The 17,748-nt window shown below is 44.5% G+C and overlaps 1 protein-coding gene across 2 annotated transcripts in view; it reads right to left on the reverse strand.

Moving 5' to 3' along the window:
• The window catches only part of CDH11 (cadherin 11), a 154,156-nt gene that overhangs the window by 79,448 nt on the left and 56,960 nt on the right, over positions 1 to 17,748 (reverse strand). For both annotated transcript variants that reach the window (XM_070770690.1, XM_070770691.1), the window contains exon 2: positions 10,082 to 10,209. The gene's annotated coding sequence lies outside the window, so the exon portion shown is untranslated. The remainder of the gene's footprint in view (positions 1 to 10,081; positions 10,210 to 17,748) is intronic.

Below are 17,748 nucleotides of genomic sequence, written 5' to 3' on the forward strand. Positions count from 1 at the left end.
ACGAGAGAAAAGAGAGGCGAGGGTGCTCTGCAGAGGGAAGTCACTGTTACCGTGTTATTTGTGTTATTTGTCATTTGTGTTATTGTTACATTCCAGGGGCTGGTTTTTTTCTGGGCACCGGCAGTGTGGTAGGGAAAGCATCTAAACACTGGAGCCAAGAAGGGCTAGAAGTGAAGTCGTGGCCTGAATATTTACTGTGGCTTCATGGGCAAAGGACAAACTGATCTGACTCTTCATTTGCTCATCTGAAAAATGGGTATGTGCTTCCTTCCTATCCAAGCTAGTCTGTCTCACCCCTTCTTTCTTTCGGAACTATGCCCAACTCTCTCTGAACGTATACAAGATTTACTGAAATTTAACACTTAAAAAATAAGAGATTTCCTGAGATATAATTCACATAAAGTATACCCTTGTAAAGAATATATAGTTCAGTGTTTTTAGTAAATCTTCCAAGTTGTACATCAATCCACATATATCTATTTCTAGAACATTTCATCAATTCCCAAAAACAAAATTATAGCCACTAGCAGCTATTATATTTAGAATAAAGTTTCCTATTTAACATCCTGTTCTTCCTCAAGGTGTAAAAACTCTTCACCAACGTCCACAATGAATTACTCCTCAACTTACAGTCAGCACCAAAGCGTTAGGCATTTGATGTACACCCCTCTGGCGCTTCCAGGTTGACAGCGGAAATCTGCCCAGCCTGCCCAAATTGATGGTATGTTCTTGGAGTGCAAAGGCCGTGTTGCCTGCACTCTCCTTCCCCCAGCACCTCCGCTCAGGGATGAACACACACGTAGGCGCTCGGTAAATGCCTGGCTCCCGACCGACTGACCAGTCGCCGCTTCTTCAGAAGACCAGCACGTTTGTCATCTGTCTGCCTCTCTGAACGCCAATGCCTCCACAAGCTGTCATGTTCCATGATTATTCTCCCCAAAGCATGTGCTGTTAATTTTTCATCTTAATGAACTGTCCAGTCGAGTTTAGCAATGGGAATAGTGATAGAGGCACAATAAAAATGGCTTATGTCTTTGTTATTGTCAGAAACCTTCTCCCCACAACACCGGCACATAATTGAAATAAAAATATCTCAACAGCTACAAACATCATTTGTCAAGAATAAAGTGGGGTTTAAGTGCTATTTCAAAAATTCATACTACAGGCTTCATAAACACGGATTATTGGAACGTTCTTCCAATTGATATCCGCTCAAGCATTTAAGTGCTTGGCTATTATTCTATGTTTGCTTGAGTGAAACCACTTTGGGTACCAAGCTACATGTCAGCCCCAATTTTCCAGAGTATTACAGATGCACATTCTTTCCTGGCGGGAGAAGGGTCAGGCAAGCCAGCGCAGGCCCGAAAGGCCTGTGTTAATGCACAGATGCACATGCGGGAAAGCCATTATGCAGCTGTTGGCATCCTCAGAGTGGAGTGCTCTGGGAACCGGTGTCACTCAAATCTGAATGATGGCCCAGGAGGAGCCCAGAGGGGGAGAGAGAGAATATGAGGAATAGAGGAGAGAGGCTTGAAGATTCTGAACAAGCCAGCAATATGGAGAGGCCCACACTCCAGCCCTCGGCCCCACGCGATTTTCTAAGGCCGGCAACCCACCATCATCTTCCTGCCGACCCATAAAAGAGACGTTCAAGAATTAGGTATCGGCTGAAGTCATTCAGTCGGGGACTATTTACTGAGCTACAATTAGCCTGGACCACACTGCTCCTGATGTTGAGGATATAGGGGTGGGCAAGGCAGGCCACATCTCTGAACCTCAGGGGGCTTAGACTCTCACGGGGGAACACAGAAAATAAACAAGTAAACCATGAAGGGAACTAGACATGATATTCACACATTATGATGACTCCTGTGAGGGATAAGACAGCAGGATGAAGTAACGAATAACAAAGCAGTGGGTATGGCTTTACAGGTGGTGATGTCAGGAAAGACCCTAAACAATGAAGAATCAGGGGTATGAAGAGACTGAGACTGAGGGAAGAGAAAGGGCCAAGGCCCCAAGGCTCCTCCATTAGACAGAGTGCCTGGAGTCCACAATATTTCTAGGGGCTCAAGGAACGTTTCAGTTTCTTTTCAAGTCGGAAGAAAAACTGATCTTTGAGGGTGAAGATTATATTCATCTTCATACCGAAGCAGTCATAAATACAGTATTTAATTTTTTCTTTTAATAGAAAAAAAAGAGTTCATAAAGGCAAAGATGCCCCAGGCCCATGAAGACATATCAAGATCCCTAAGGAACCAAGGACTCCAGTCCAGAACCCCAGCTGGAAGATAGGGTCCTTCTCAACCTCTTCAGACAAATGGAGCCTGAGAAGGAGAACCAGCCCAAGAGCATGGAGGGTCAAGCATCATGATATGCGGGACTCACAGTAACATGGTACGGATGGAGAGTTAACTGGGAGGAGGGAATGAGGTTTCAGGAGATGGGAGGGGGTGGGGGCTGGATCCTGCCTTAGGAGCCAGGCAGAGGACCCTGCAGTTTATCCTGCTAAGGGCCACAAACTTCTGAAGCTTGGGGCTTTTCACTGAAAGGAACTCAATACAATTTAGGCTTTAGAAAAACCCATCCTTCTGAAGCTCGGCAGAAAAGGACTGGGGAAGAGATCAGGGAGCCGGATGTGCTCCCATGAACCCAGTCACAGTTACCCTGGCCCTTCCCATGTGAGCACAGGCTGCTCCCTGCCACTGTGGGGCCCAGCACAAGCCCTGGACAGGAGTGTGGCCATGCAAGCATCCAAGGCCTTTTCTTTGCCCAAAGCATGATGTAAATGGTTTAGGGGCAATGAATAACAATTCTCCTGAGTCCATTTCTCAAGCGGAAATTCTGAAGAGAGATTGGGAGTGTCGAGAGGTCCAAAATAGCATCAGTTATGGACAGAAATGTGATCCGTAAGGAAACTTGCTAGACATTCCTTTAGAGAGGTTCCTTCTCACCAGTCCTTGCAAGTGTGTGGCCAAACTTTTAAACATCCGTTTTCTTTCAACAAAAATGGTTGCTATGACAACCTAACATCATTTCCAGTGGTGTTTAGAGACTAAAATTCAGAGCCTCCTGAGAAGATGAACTCACTGGCCCCTCCACGGTTTTTCTGAAGCTTGCACACAGAGGTGCCTGCCAGGTGTCCAGCTGCAGCCTTCTAGATCCTCAGCAGACACAATTAGTTGGTGGCAGATTTTGTCCTGTTACCCTTCCTTCTCCGCTCTCTCAAACTGCCTTGAGCTCTGAGTTCCCCCACAGGGCGCAGGGTAATTTGGGTTAGTAGCCTCCAGAGGAAACGATGAGTCTCTGGCTTAGAAAGCATGTGGAGCTGGGAGGGCTGTCAGGCAGTGGCCTGATTTTTGTCCTGAAACATTCTGGGAGCAGCTGAACCTTCCTAATGGACCCAACTGAAGGAAACAGGTAGACTTAGAAGAGGGTCGGGGAGCCCCATCACTGGCACATGATTCCATGAGAACAGGAAGTGCAGTGAGTCACAGATGCACATATGGATTTAGCACAGGGCTTCCCAGATGGCTCAGTGGTAAAGAATCCACCCGCCAATGCAGGAGACGCAGGTTCAATCCCTGGGTCAGGAAGATCTCCTGAAGGAGGAAATGGCTACCCACTCCAGTATTCTTGCCTGGAAAATCCCATGGACAGAGGAGCCTGGCGGGCTATAGTCCATGGGGTCACAAAAGAGTCGGATATGACTGAGCAACTGAGCGACAACAAGCAGTCAGTAAATGCATCTGATGTATGAATGAATCAGTTACTGAATGGCCAGGAAGTCATTCCCTGGAGATTTCACCCCACCCCTCTCAGGTCCACCTGTTTTCTTCAGGCCACATTCATCTATCACCCTATAGACAATGAGCATCCAGCCTGCACAGAGCATGCCTAGGTCTTGGCACAAAGCATGAAAGAATGTCACGGTGTCTTTCAAGAACTATTTGACGAGTGAATGAATGAACCCCTGAAAACAATCCCCCTGGGCCCAGAGCACTTGACTGCAAAACCATATATTATTCCGTCTTCTTGGATTACTTACCGTCTGTCACAGTATTCAAAGTCCCTCTCACATGGAGTACAAACTATTTCTTGCCATGAAATGCACAGAGGAAATGCACAGATAAACCTGAGCAGCTCAAGCGCTTTGATCTTTAAAAGGAGGGAATCCTACACCAGCCTTTGAGATGCCGTGTTGACTGCAACAAGCAAAAAAGAAAAGTCACACTATCTAAATGAGTGGTTGTCGGAAATGAAGTGATTAGATTTCAACAGGACTGTCTGCTCCCACCCTGGACCCCTGGGTCCTGAAGGCAAGTGTGCAGAGAGTGCGATCACCTGGCCAAGACTCCAGTGCTCAGTGAGATGGGAACTGATCCTTTCCCAAAGATGAGCATCAGAGGGGCAGTCCATGGCCGAAAGAAGGGCCCTTCCTGCTGTCTCCATCCTGAGGGTGCATTTGCTGTTTCTGGAATATCAGGGAAAATGACACAGACAGGAATGTGTTCTTGGTTTCAAGTACATCTTGGTCATCTTACTAAATAAGTGCTGGGGGGAAATAGGAAGCTCACCAAAGTATCTGGGTAACTGATGTCAAGCTGTATCTCGGTCAGGCATTAAATTCATACAGTTGTTGCGTGGAACGTGAGTAATATGATTTCTTTAAAAAATCAATGACTCTAGATGAAAGGTTTATAGGAATTAATTGTACTATCAATATTTTTGCAGCTTTTCTGTAGGTTTGAAATGTTTTAAAACTTCAAGAAAGTTTAAAATCAGAGAACAAGCAACAAAAACAAGGGGGACTATTTAAAGTTCTCTTTTTTATTAAAATATAAAGTGCGGAACAGTGTACATTCTAGTGCTTACAGCTGGATGCCGCCAGTGTATCCAAATGCGCAGGAAACAAGTACATGGGTGTGTGTGGCTGTAGCTTCATGACTGCTTGGAAACTCTGAATGGTCACATTAGAAAACTGAACCTAGAAGTTGCCTCCACAAAAGGAGGGAGGGACTAGAAATAGGATTGAAGGATACTTAATTTTCTGTAGACTTTGTAACTGTCTTGTCTATTTATATTTATAATTATATATATATATATATATATATATATATATATCTTTATATGTATCTTTGAGTGTATATATATTGGCATGTATATATATATATATATATATATATATATATATAGTTGGGCTTCCCTGGTAGCTCAGTTGCTCAGTTGGTAAAGAGTCCACCTGCAATGCAGGAAACCCCTGGGTTTGATTCCTGGGTCAGGACACCTGCTGGAGAAGGGATAAGCTACCCACTCCAGTATTTTGGCCTGGAATTCCATGGACTGTATAGCTCATGGGGTTGCAAAGAGTTGGACACGACTGAGCAACTTCCACTTTCGCTATATATAAACAAACTACCTAGTCAGGAAAATTTTGGCTCAAGAACCTCTGCGCTGTTCTCTTTGTTTAAAAAATCCTTCATGATTGTCTCCTGGTAAATTCTGACTTATGCTTCATATCTCAACCCACAAGTCACCTCTTCCCTGAAGCCTTTGCTGATTTCCTCTATCAGATTCCATCCCTCTGTGCTCCTACAAACCCATGGAGCTACCTCCAAAAAACTCTACACCATGGTTATTGTCTGCTGGCCTGTCTCCATCAGAAGAAGGGGTGCTCTTTAAAGACATGGCTTTGATACAACTGTTGTGTAGATACATGTGCATCGGGTTCATTTGTTGTGGCTGCATTTAGTCCACGGCCTAAAACAGGAATGCTTTCCAAGAGATGATTTATGAATGAACACACTTGGGATTCTTTTTTCCTCTCCCCATGGGTTATCTCTCACGCAGTACACACATTCAGCAGCACACTGCTGTATTAGCCAGAAGCACTTGGCCCACATGGAGATTTAAGACATGACCACCAAAAGAACTGTAATATAACCCCACCCTCCAACTTGGTTAAGATCAGAAAGCATGATACCAAAGAATCAGAAGAGACACACTGGGGGCACTACGGCGTGGAGGCCCCGACTCTACAGAGTTCACTGTATGGCCCTCGACAAGCTCATTAACCTCTCCAAACCTCAGCATCCTCATCATAAAAGAAGCAGGATGACGGCACATACCAAAGCACTGGTGATGTCACACAAGACAATGAACGTAAATCATGTAGCCCAGTGTTTGCATACGGGCATCTCATTAAATCAGGAGGGTCTCTGCATTGTGTTCATCCGTCCTAAAATAAAGCAAGATCAGAGAACCACAACTTCGGTTGAAGTTTGTCCTTTCAGTACTGATTCTGGCAAAGGTAGGACATTTCCACTGCCTGGCACACGGGAGCTTCCTAGCTCTTGGTCGATCACGTTAGTGACAGTCACACGGTACACACTGAAGATCTGCAAAGGAGTCAGCAAGTGAACTGACTGTCTGTTTATGATTCTCATGGCACCGGCTACAGACAGAAACTTGGCCTCTTTCTCCACAGTGGCCTACATCCCAAAATAGGAAATGCCTTCACAGACAGACCCAGCAGGCAGAGGGGGTTAGGAGGCAGGCTGCCAACATTTCAAACTGTCAGGGACAGGGCAGAGCCTGGAGGATGCTCCAGCACAGGTGAGTTGCCCAGGCCCCAGGAAGCTTTTCAGGATTGATTTTTATGCAAATGAAAGAGAATCAGTGACCTGTGAGGAGCAGCCCCTGCTGAGTAATCAGTCGGGAGGGTCTCAGTGTGTGTACACTTTTCATGAGTCTAAGAGCAAATATTTTTCACTTTAAGACTTTCGATCTGTGCCCCACTGCCCTACTAAAAGCTCAGTGAGGTAGCGCGGCCGGGAAGCTCTGTCCTGTAGCGGCTTAGGTCACCCCTCCCCTGCTCCGGGAAGATGCCTGAGTCAGTCAGATGTCCCAAGAACAGAAGTTCAAGTGGACTTCCCTAGAAGTCAGCTGGAGAGCTGCTCCTGTAAGTCCAAACCACTTCACCACCATTTGTGAAACATGTTTCTCTCTCTCTCTACACAACCCCCATATCCCTCTTTTCTCTTCCTATCAGGATTCTGGGTACTTTATACGGAGCTCCTTGACTGTAAGCTCCTTGAAGAAAGTGAAAGCTACTTTATCCCTGCCTGTGTCCCAGTACATCATAAGCACCTGTTTAAGAAATGCTGGCATCATGAATGGATTGAGGATCAAGAATCTGGGTCTTAAGCCAAAGTTGTAGGTTAGTTTCATTTTGTTCTTCCAAAACCTTATAGTGTGATCATGAATAAACCCTTTCCTCTCTCTAGGCAAAAAAAAAAAAAAATCCTCTGTCTAAAACAAGAAGATTGTTCTGAAAGATCAAAGGACTGTTAAGGACTGTTCCATCTGTACTATGCTGTGTTTTTTTAAGGGTGCTGCAAACATCAGAATAGTTTACCTTCCTGTCCTTGGAATAAAAGCGATGCAGAACTCTTCGAAACAGGCTGTTCTTAATTTCAAAGTGGAAGAAAAAAACCTAAATAATTTCCTAGATGAGAAATTAAATTGAAGTACTTTCTATTTAACTTCTGACTCTGTTTCACTTCTACCTCATTCTAATTGTCAATATTATTGAGAAAAATAGAAAATGTCAGTCGCATGTCCTATTGAAAAATTCGAAGGGCTGCTGAAATGAAGACACCTATTTGGCTTCACAGAAATGAGATGATCGTCATTCACAGGCATTTTCCACAGGAGGGATGCGTTTCCTCTGCTGAGCCAGGCTTCAGAGCACAATATGCTAATGTGAGAGGAGCCAACTATATAATTTCCAAATCATATTGATACATTTGCAGGGAAGTATGGCCCTGCTTCCACTACGAGTATTTTCATTTAGTGGTTTATTCCCATGACAAATGTCGACCAGAACATGAGAGAAGGAGATGGGGTAGGGCTCTCCAAATTGAAATTTTGTCCCCAAACAAACCCACATTAAAACATGAGTGAAAAACATCTGGAAAATCACCAAATATTTACATGTCCCAGTCACAGGGGCTGACCATCTAAGTAAAAATAGTTGGTGTGGACTGCCGAAAAAGTCTTCAGCCTGCCATAAAGGACATGTCTTTTGTCCATAATGGACCAGATTCACTCACGGGGAAAACAAAAGAGAGGAGTGCTCAAAGATAAAAGCTCTGGCTAAAGTCAAACTTCCAAAGATAAAAAAAGTATGGCAATATGGCTACAGGCAACTTATCTTTTCTAAAATTCAGTTTTCTCATTTATAGAATCTTTGGATATTAATAGTGCCTATCACAGTAGGTTTTTGCAAAGATTAAGGGAAGTGATACCTTTAAAGACCTTATGTTCCTGACATAGCATAAGCACTCAATACCTGTTAGCTGCCAGTGCTGTGACTTTTCTCTGTGTGGTAACATCAGGCTCCCTTTCTTATCTTAAAGTCTCTATTCATATGTTTAGTAAATATTTATTGAGAACCTACTTGGGGCCAGAATAGTGCTTACAACCAGGAACCCGGTGGTCCCAAAATAAAGCCAATCCTCAAGAACCTCCAGGTCTAGCTAGGAAGACAGACACCTAAACAGTGGGAATCATAGTAAATGGTATAATCTTGATGACTAAAGCCCAGGAGACACCCATAGCTCAGTCTTCAGCAATTAGAAAGAAATCCTTACAGGTAGTGAGGTCCAAGTGAAGGTATAAAATGAGTAAAAGCTAGCTTGTGAGGAAAGGGAGCTCACTGGGCTCTGTGAAATAAAGGTTGTGCCTTACAGTAGACCTAGAGTGGATGAGTACAGTGAAGGCTAGGTGTGCAGAGACAACAGCTGAGTGGGGGTCTAAACAGCACAACAGTGGGCCCATTACTAGAGGGTCCTGAAAGCTTGAAAAGGAATTCAGATGCCTCAAAGGGAAAGGATTAGTAGCAAAGTAACATACTATCTGGATTTAGGGACACTGTTCAGGATATGTATGAAAGACGGATCGTGCTGGAGTTGACAGAGCGAAAAGTAACCCTGGAAGCATAAAGATCTGTGAGGTGGCAACTGCAGCAAAATCTTGGAGAAAGGGATTCTGGCTTGCATTTGATGGTGGCAATGTGGGTAGACAGAATAAAGTGTTTCAGAGATAATCAGAGAGCAAACCAATCGGAATCAATTACTCCTGGAGATAAGAGGCTAGGAGGTATATAGGATGCATCATGTTTCAGATTCAGTGAGTTTTGATGCTGGCACTGAAATGTGGCACACAGGACAAGGCAAAGGCTTAGGGGGAGAGGTCATGACTTGCATTTGGCCTCTGCATCTAGGTCACTTGGTGGACACTCACAGCGAGATGAGCCACTGACACACGCAAGGGTGAGTTCTACGATGGGACCGTGTGGCAAGTCATGCTGCTAGAATTAATTCTTAAAGTTTCATCGGAATATTTCAACATCCTATAAAAATAGCTTCAGTTCCTAGTGACCCGATAAAGGAGGTAAATGTATTCATAGAATCCTAAAACTTATGGACCATTAGTTACTCTGGACCCAACCACCTTTGTGGCCCAGAGAAGAGTTTGTTAACCCAGGGGCACACAGACAGTGAATGATAGAGCCAGGTTTGGAGCTCAAGTCAGTCTCCCAGCTTAGGATCTAGTGCTCTGTCTTTTGAGAGCTAAAAGATTCAGCCTCCTAGCAATCTCTTTTCCTTGAGGGATATAAGCCACCTTGTACACATTTAAAGAATTCTTTTCAAAAGAAGAAAAGGGGATAAAGAACAACATGGTAGTCGTGTTAGTCTCTCCAGCCAAGTTTTTGCTATGGAATTATATAATCCCTTTAGTTCCTTCTATCTCCTATCAACCTTCTATGGTCCAAAAAGAAAAACACCCAAAACAAAAAACTATTATCATCTTCGTACAGGCACATAATAGGTGCCCCCTAAAGATAACCCAATAATAACAGGAATAATCACATTCCTCAAGGCCCAGGATAACTTCCCTGTCAAATTCTACTTGGGATCTGTGAGGGCAGGCACATTTGCGGGATGGTCCTGGAAACCATCATTTCTGTCCCCGCAAATAAAGTAATGATACACTCAGTAACGCTGGTCCATCTTACCTTCTTCACCCATTGGATACTTGCTGCCAGTTTCTGTAACACAAAACTCCACCCATCTGATTGGTCATTCAACAAATGGCAACCGGAAGGATCGTCAGGAGACCTCTGAGCCGAATACACAGCGATTTCTGCAAAAAGTGAAAGGATCATTAGTAACCTGGAGGTGACATGAATCAACAGAATGATACTCTCCTAAACGCTGGGGGTACACAGTTGCACAGGACACGCTTTTCTCTTTGACAATAAGGGTCCATGTATACAGTGAGAGATGTAAATAAATGACCACAATGGTGTGCAAAGTGGGAAAAACTTGTCATGAGGTACCACAGGATGGTTCGATGAATGTTATGCATTCGGTTCTTTGATAACAAAGATAAAAGCAGTCATGTATCCAACGTCATGAACTATTCTACATACTTCACACGTATTTGCTCTAGCACAAACGACAAACCTGTGGGGGAGATAGGAAATCGTAGACTCAGTGGCTGATAGAATCCACATTTTACTGGCCTCCAAAGCTAGTTTCCTCCCTTCTAAAGAGAGAAGCACCATCCTGGTGCTGTCAAATCCTGGTGGAGTGACAGACTCAAGGGCAAAGAGTGACAGCGGTGGCAGTCGTGACAGGAGATGTCATCCCCACGCTGGCAGAGCAGAGCACTGGGCTGACAGAGCTGCGATTCTTTATCAGGACTACATTCCTCTGTGTTCCCCCTCCTGCTCCACATCACATTCTGAAGTTTCTGTGTGTGGGGGCTGTGTTCTGCCTGGATGCTGGTCTGATTCATCTTCATATCTCCTGAAGTGTCTACCACTTTTCCTAGCCCAGAGCAGCTGTTCAATGTATATTTGCTGAATGAATGAAGAGAGGAATATGGAGTGTCTGAACAGCTGCCGTCTTCAAAAAACCAAGGCACTGAACCAAGGAAGGTGCCGCTGGCATAACTTCCCAAACACGACAGCAGAAAGGAGTTCTTGAATGTCCTTCCTCTCTAGAACATCTACTTTCGAGGATCAACCCGGGCTGCACTAAGGGCTTAAACAGCTTCTTACTTTGACTTTGTGTCGTGTCTGACTTTTTTGCAACCCCATAAACTGCAGACCGCCAGGCTCCTCTTCCCATGGGGATTCTCCAGGCAAGAATACTGGAGTAGGTTACCATGCCCTTCTCCGGGGTATCTTCCCGACCCAGGGATCGAATCCAGGCTCTCCTGCATTGCAGGTGGTTTCTTTACCATCTGAGCCACCAGGGACGCCCACTTTGACTCTATTATCCTTCATTCTCCCAGACCCACTTTTCCTTGTTTCATCTTGGCTCTACCTATCAACTCTTCACATACAATGCCTTTTCCAAAACAACAGGGACAACAGCAACATGGGAAAACCCATCTGCACAGGGCTGAGGATGGACTGTACATCTACTGAAATCTGTTCACAGCACCTTAATTTGGTGACTGTAGCAAGAACAGCAGAACTGTCCTGTGCATGCGTGCTCAGTCCATCAGACTCTGCAACCCCATGGACTGTAGCCCACCAGGTTCTTCTGTTCAAGGGCTTGTCCAGGCAAGAATACTAGAGTGGGTTGCCATGCCCTCCTCCAGGGCATGTTCCCAACCCAGGGATAGAACCTGTATCTCCTTTGGCTCCTACCATGTGTGCTATTTCCACGATGTCAACAATGGAGCAGGGCTGGGGTCATTCCCAGATGTACCTGGAGTCATGGAGAAAAAGCCACAGGGGAAGGACCTGTTCATAACCCCAGAGGAAGGACCCAGCTCACAACCATGTCACAGCCACTCTCCAACAGCCCTCCCTGGATGAACCACATGCCCAGAGAACCATACCCTTCTGTGATCCCCTTCCATGTGACTCCAAATTGCCCTGGGGTAACCAATGAAATATCAATAACCTCAGATATGCAGATGACACCACACTTAGGGCAGAAAGTGAAGAACTAAAGAGTCTCTTGATGAAAGTGAAAGAGGAGAGTGAAAAAGTTGGCTTAAAACTCAACATTCAGAAAACTAAGATCACGGCATCTGGTCCCATCACTTCATGGGAAATAGATGGGGAAACAGTGACAGATTTTATTTTTTTGGTCTCCAAAATCACTGCAGATGGTGACTGCAGCCATGAAATTAAAAGACACTTGCTCCCTGGAAGAAAAGTTATGACCAACCTAGACAGCATAGTAAAAAGCAGAGACATTACTTTGCCAACAAAGGTCCATCTAGTCAAAGCTATGATTTTTCCAGTAGTCATGTATGGATGTGAGAGTTGGACTATAAAGAAAGCTGAGCACCAAAGAACTGATGCTTTTGAGCTGTGGTGTTGGAGAAGATTCTTGAGAGTCCCTTGGACAGCAAGTAGTTCCAACCAGTCCATCCTAAAGGAAGTCAGTCCTGAATATTCATTGGAGGGATGATGCTGAAGCTGAAACTCCAATACTCTGGCCACCTGATGGGAAGAACTGACTCATTTGAAAAGACCCTGATGCTGGGAAAGATTGAAGGCAGGAGGAGAAGGGGTTGGACAGAGGATGAGATGGTTGGATGGCATCACTAACTCAATGGACACGAGTTTGAGTAAGCTCTGGGAGTTGGTGATGGCCAGAGAGGCCTGGCATGCTGCAGTCCATGGGGTTACAAAGAGTAGGACATGACTGAACTGAACTGAGCCAATGAAACATAGCAAAAGAGATACTATTAATATATGATTTCAGAAGCTGAGTTCTAAAAACCTGGTAACCTGTCTTGTGTTCTTAGAAAGGTTGCTCTAAGAGAAGTCAGCTGCCATGTCTGGAGTCTGAATGCTCTAGATCCCCATGCTGAGAGGAAGCTCCAGCTAGCCATGTGGAGAAGGTGCACAGATAGCGAGAGAAATGCCCAGCCATCCCCAGCTGCTGTGGGCATCTAAGCTGAAGAGTCAAGTGGTGAGTGAAGATGCCATCTTAGACATCCAACCCACCTGGACCTTCACGTGACTCCAGCCATCTGACTTTACACCATGAGACCCCAAGCAACAACTGCCCAGATGAGTTCACTCAGTTGTAAGAGGTAAGGATAGACAGTTGTTAAAAGACACTAAATTTGGGGATGGTATGTTACCCAGAAATGGATAAATAGAACACCATGAACAGGATGGAACAGGCATTTGGTGCTGTCCTTACCAATATATTCTCTTTAAATGCGTATAACCACACTGGGTAGCATGAACCCATCAGGGTTCATCTCACCCCAACCCCTAAAAAGATCAAACTTTTGCCCTGGGCATCTAGCCCATAACACCCACAGTGGGATCAGAATCCAGCAGCACTGACTTCAGAGCCTGTGTTTCCTGTGTTTTTCTCCTGCTGTCTCCAATCAGTTCATGACACGTCTATATCCGTGGCCAGTGTGTTTTCAAAACTTTAGTTGTTATCTATAAAAATGAATTGAACGCCCACTTTGCCTTGCATTCTCTAGTTAGTGTCAGTCGCTCAGTCGTGTCCGACTCTTTGTGACCGCATGGACTGTAGCCACCCAGGCTCCTCTGTCCATGAGATTCTGCAGGCAAGAATACTGGATTGGGTTGCCATTTCCTTCTCCAGGGGCTCTTCCCTGTAAAATATCTCATATAAAACTCCTCTCACCCAAAGCCTGCACTGATCATTAAGAGCTTTGGAAGGAAAGCAAAAATAAATGGGTAAGTTGTCTATGAATTCTGATTACTGCAAACTTTTGAGAAAGAGAGGATTTAGGTTCTATGGACAATGTTGCATATAATTACACTGTGTTTCTTAGAGGAAAAAAAATAAACAGAAAAAAATCTAAGTTGTTTTTGTACTTTTTCAGAGATGATGGGGGGAAAAGAAGAGTTGACTGGGTCTGAGAGGGCTGGGCAGTGTACTAGAGAGCCGGGCAGTGTACTAGAGGGCTGGGCAGTGTACTAGAGACGTTCTCTTTTTGCACTGTTGGTGTTCTGGGTTGGAATGTTCATTTCCCTGCCTGTCCCCCACATCTCATGACTCTCCAAGACCTGGAATCATGTATTCCCTTCTGTGACAGGGAAATACAACCCGGCGCTGCAGCACCCACTCCTACCTACTCTCAGGGCACCGTCCTTTGGTCCCCCAAGTCCTGTGTACCATCATGGGCCCTCTTCACCTACTGCCCTGCCCTCTACCAGCCCCTCCCATTGCCGTGCTTGGCCACCCACACTGAGCCTCTTAGAATCAGACTCTCCACACCATCTACTAGTTCAGAGAGATTGAGAAACAGGAAAAAGAAATCCATGAAGCCAAGGGTGTAAACTGGGATGGAGAACATACTTGGCACGGGTATCAAAATCGAGGAGGAAACTCGGCGGTGGAGGCAGATTTCCTTCGCTGCACTCTGACCATATGGAAGGCTTGGTACACACAGGGCCACATCCTCCCCTCTGACTCCTGAGTCAAACTGCCATCCCTCTCTTAAGGTTTCTGCTCCAGATCAAATGCCCAGCTCCTAGCTCTCCATGTGTGGGTCTTCTTCTAGAATGTGGGCTCAGCCAGGCCAGGTGTGTTCCTGGATCATTGTCAACAGCACCCCACCACCACCAACAACATATAGTGCTGTGGGGGAGGGTAAGCGCTGAAAGCATACGTGAGTTAGATTAAAAGAGTCTCCACCCCACGTACTCCATCAGCGCCTGCTTCAGGATCCTCAAGTCACTTACTGTGTGTAAGTATGCCACAGCAGTGGTGGGTATAAAAGGGGAAGAACTGCCACTGAGTGGGGGAGGGTTGCCAACGGATAGAGTGACAGCTCCATTTTACAGGTGAAGAAACAGGCTGAGTGGTAAACATCCAAACGTATAGTGCAATGAAGCAACAGATCAAATCGCTAAAAAAAATCCACTCCGTTCCCGCCAGCTTTAAGAATCCATGACAAGACCTACTTGCCAGGGTAAATCATGCCTGTTCCTTTGAAAAGTGATCGTTCATTTCTACTTTTTGGTCTAACAACACAACAGTCAATCTGAGATATTTTGGTAGGGAACTGAGTAATACGAACTATGATTAAATACATTATTATTGAATAAATAAAATATCAGCTTTTTGAAACTTTTATTAGGCAAAGAATTCAAGCAAAGGCCATATCCTTTCCTGGTGGTCTAGGAATACCAGGCTGTGCTGCTGATGCTGCTGTGTGTTCTTGCTCTTCAGGCAGGAGAAGGGGCAGAGGAAGTTGAGACTGGGTGTCTGTAGGTGGGGGCTATTTCCTTGTACAGGGGTCACATGTTCCTGACATTGTGGAAGGGATGAATAAACCAAAACAATACTCAGCACTGGGTGTTTTCCTTTCCTTTTATCACCCAAGTTCCAAAGCCACATGATGAAGCATATTTTGTAAGATAGACAGGTTTGCAGATTATGATTTTTTAAAAAATGAGGGAAGAAGTAAGTTATTAAATGTGAGGGGACAGGACTTAAAATACAGGCTTTGCCTCTTCCAAGCTAATTTGACTTTGGCAAGAACTCTTTGAGCCTCACTTTCTTCACTATAAAATGGGGATATCAATAATTTTTGTGGGATTATTGATTATCATAAAGAATAGTGAGAATAAATACCTCACTTAGAATAGACAGTTGATAATTAGTAGCTGCAATTACAAAAACACGTAGGTTATGCTTTTTCAATTGTGTATGATTAAATCGCTTTACCTTCCATTGTATATTTGCTATTTACAGAGCTCTATGGTAGGTGGATAACTTTCATATATTTGTTGTCGTTGTTCAGTTGCTAAATTATATCTGATTCTTTGCAACCCCACGGACTGTAGCACACCAGCCTTCCCTGTCCTTCACTCTCTCCTGGAGTATGCCCAAACTTATGTCCTTTGAGTTGGTGATGCCATCCAACCATCTCATTCTTTGTTGCCCCCTTCTCCTCCTGCCCTCAAACTTTGCCAGCATCAGGGTTTTTCCCCACTGTGTCTGTTCTTCGAATCAGGTGGCCAATGTCTTGGAGCTTTGGCTTAAGCATCAGTCCTTCCAATGAATATTCAGCCTTGATTTCCTTTAGGATTGACTGGTTTGATCTCCTTGCTGTCCAAGGGACTCTAAAGAGTCTTCTCCAGCACCATAATTCACACACATCACTTCTTCGGCACTCAGCCTTCTTTATGGTCCAACTGTCACATCTGTATGGGACTATATTTGCATACATTAATACATACTCATGGAATATATAATTACTATTCATCCATAAGCATTTTCCACCCCATTCCTTTTCATATGAGGAACTGAATTCTCAGAGAAGTTCAGGGACCCCTCAGAGTTCAAAGGCTCAGCTGAGATCTCTGTTCCATATGACGTTAAAGGCTGCCAGCTGCCCACAGCTCAGGGCTCCCTGCAAACTCGCCATGGCCGGCTACTTGCTGCTTGTGTGGGATGATGCCCAACGTCTGGCTGTAATTACAAGGAAACATCCATAGAGTTCCTGGGCTCCAAATGGATTTGACACAGTGGCCCTTTAAATCAAACTCTTAACACGATTATCTTGATTTCTCTTTGGTAGTTTTTCTAAGTAAGCCATGCCTTTAGAGGCACCTAATACAAAGTGACAACCTTTGCCGTTTTCCAAACCACCGATGGACTGGCGTAGAGAGGGCCCATTGTCACCATGGTAATTACCGCACAATACCTGACGGCCAATGGACAGTCAGGAGGCGCAGGCAGCAGCTGAATCCGGCATTGTCCGGGCCCGATAAAAAGATTAGAAGCCCTGAAAAGCCGGGGAGCAGGATCTCACAGCTCTTTCGCTGGGCCCTGAAAGGCCCATTGTGCTGTCACCATAAATTCTGGGTTCCCCGGGCACTTGACAACTGAAGCCAGGGACAATAGAATTCTTGTGTCCAACAAAACACTCCTTGTCCAGTGTCAGTCTTATCAGCCGCATTTACAAATGTCTTTCGTTGTACCCAAATAATTCCCTATTAGAAGGGCTATTGGGAGCAGAACTAAATAAATATTCACAGCCTTTGTAATATCTTTGGGAAATGAATAAACAAACAGTCTCCTAGCATATGAGCAAACCTCCTGCTACTCTACATTTTATCCCTATTTCTTGCCCAAATGATGGAGTTTCTCTTTCTACCCTTTACCATATTAACAAGTGCAATAGAGGATGCTCCAGTTTTACTTGTACCTACTACATAGCCCCAATATATATAGCCTTGGTGCCTCTACATGCATTTTTCCTTTAATTAATCTTCCCGACAGCACTGGTCGGGGCTTGTTTTATTCTGTTCCTACCTCCTAAAAGAGAAAGGAATCAAACCTCAGAGAAGTTAAATAACTTGCCCAAGATAACAAAGCTAATTAGCAGTAGAATAAGAATTCAAATCCACACTTCCCATGCTCCCAAGGATCTGCCTTCCCACTTCGCCATGACTTCTCTACTGAATAAAAAAGGAATACAATGTCAGAGAAAGAGGAAAAGCTAAACACATCCACTATAAAAGTCACATACATACATGAGTCTATTGTTATAGAACCTGGGAGCACTTAGAAAGAAAATGAAAAGCCTTTCTCCAAGAGAATATATACATATATATTTTGCCCTAAAATAGCAGCAAGTTTATTTTTAAGTTTTGGGGGGCCATGGTGAAGAGGAGATGGAAAGCAAATAAAAATAAATATAATCTAG

Source organism: Bos indicus, chromosome 18 (assembly GCF_029378745.1).
Source record: "Bos indicus isolate NIAB-ARS_2022 breed Sahiwal x Tharparkar chromosome 18, NIAB-ARS_B.indTharparkar_mat_pri_1.0, whole genome shotgun sequence".
NCBI classification, from domain to species: domain Eukaryota; kingdom Metazoa; phylum Chordata; class Mammalia; order Artiodactyla; family Bovidae; genus Bos; species Bos indicus.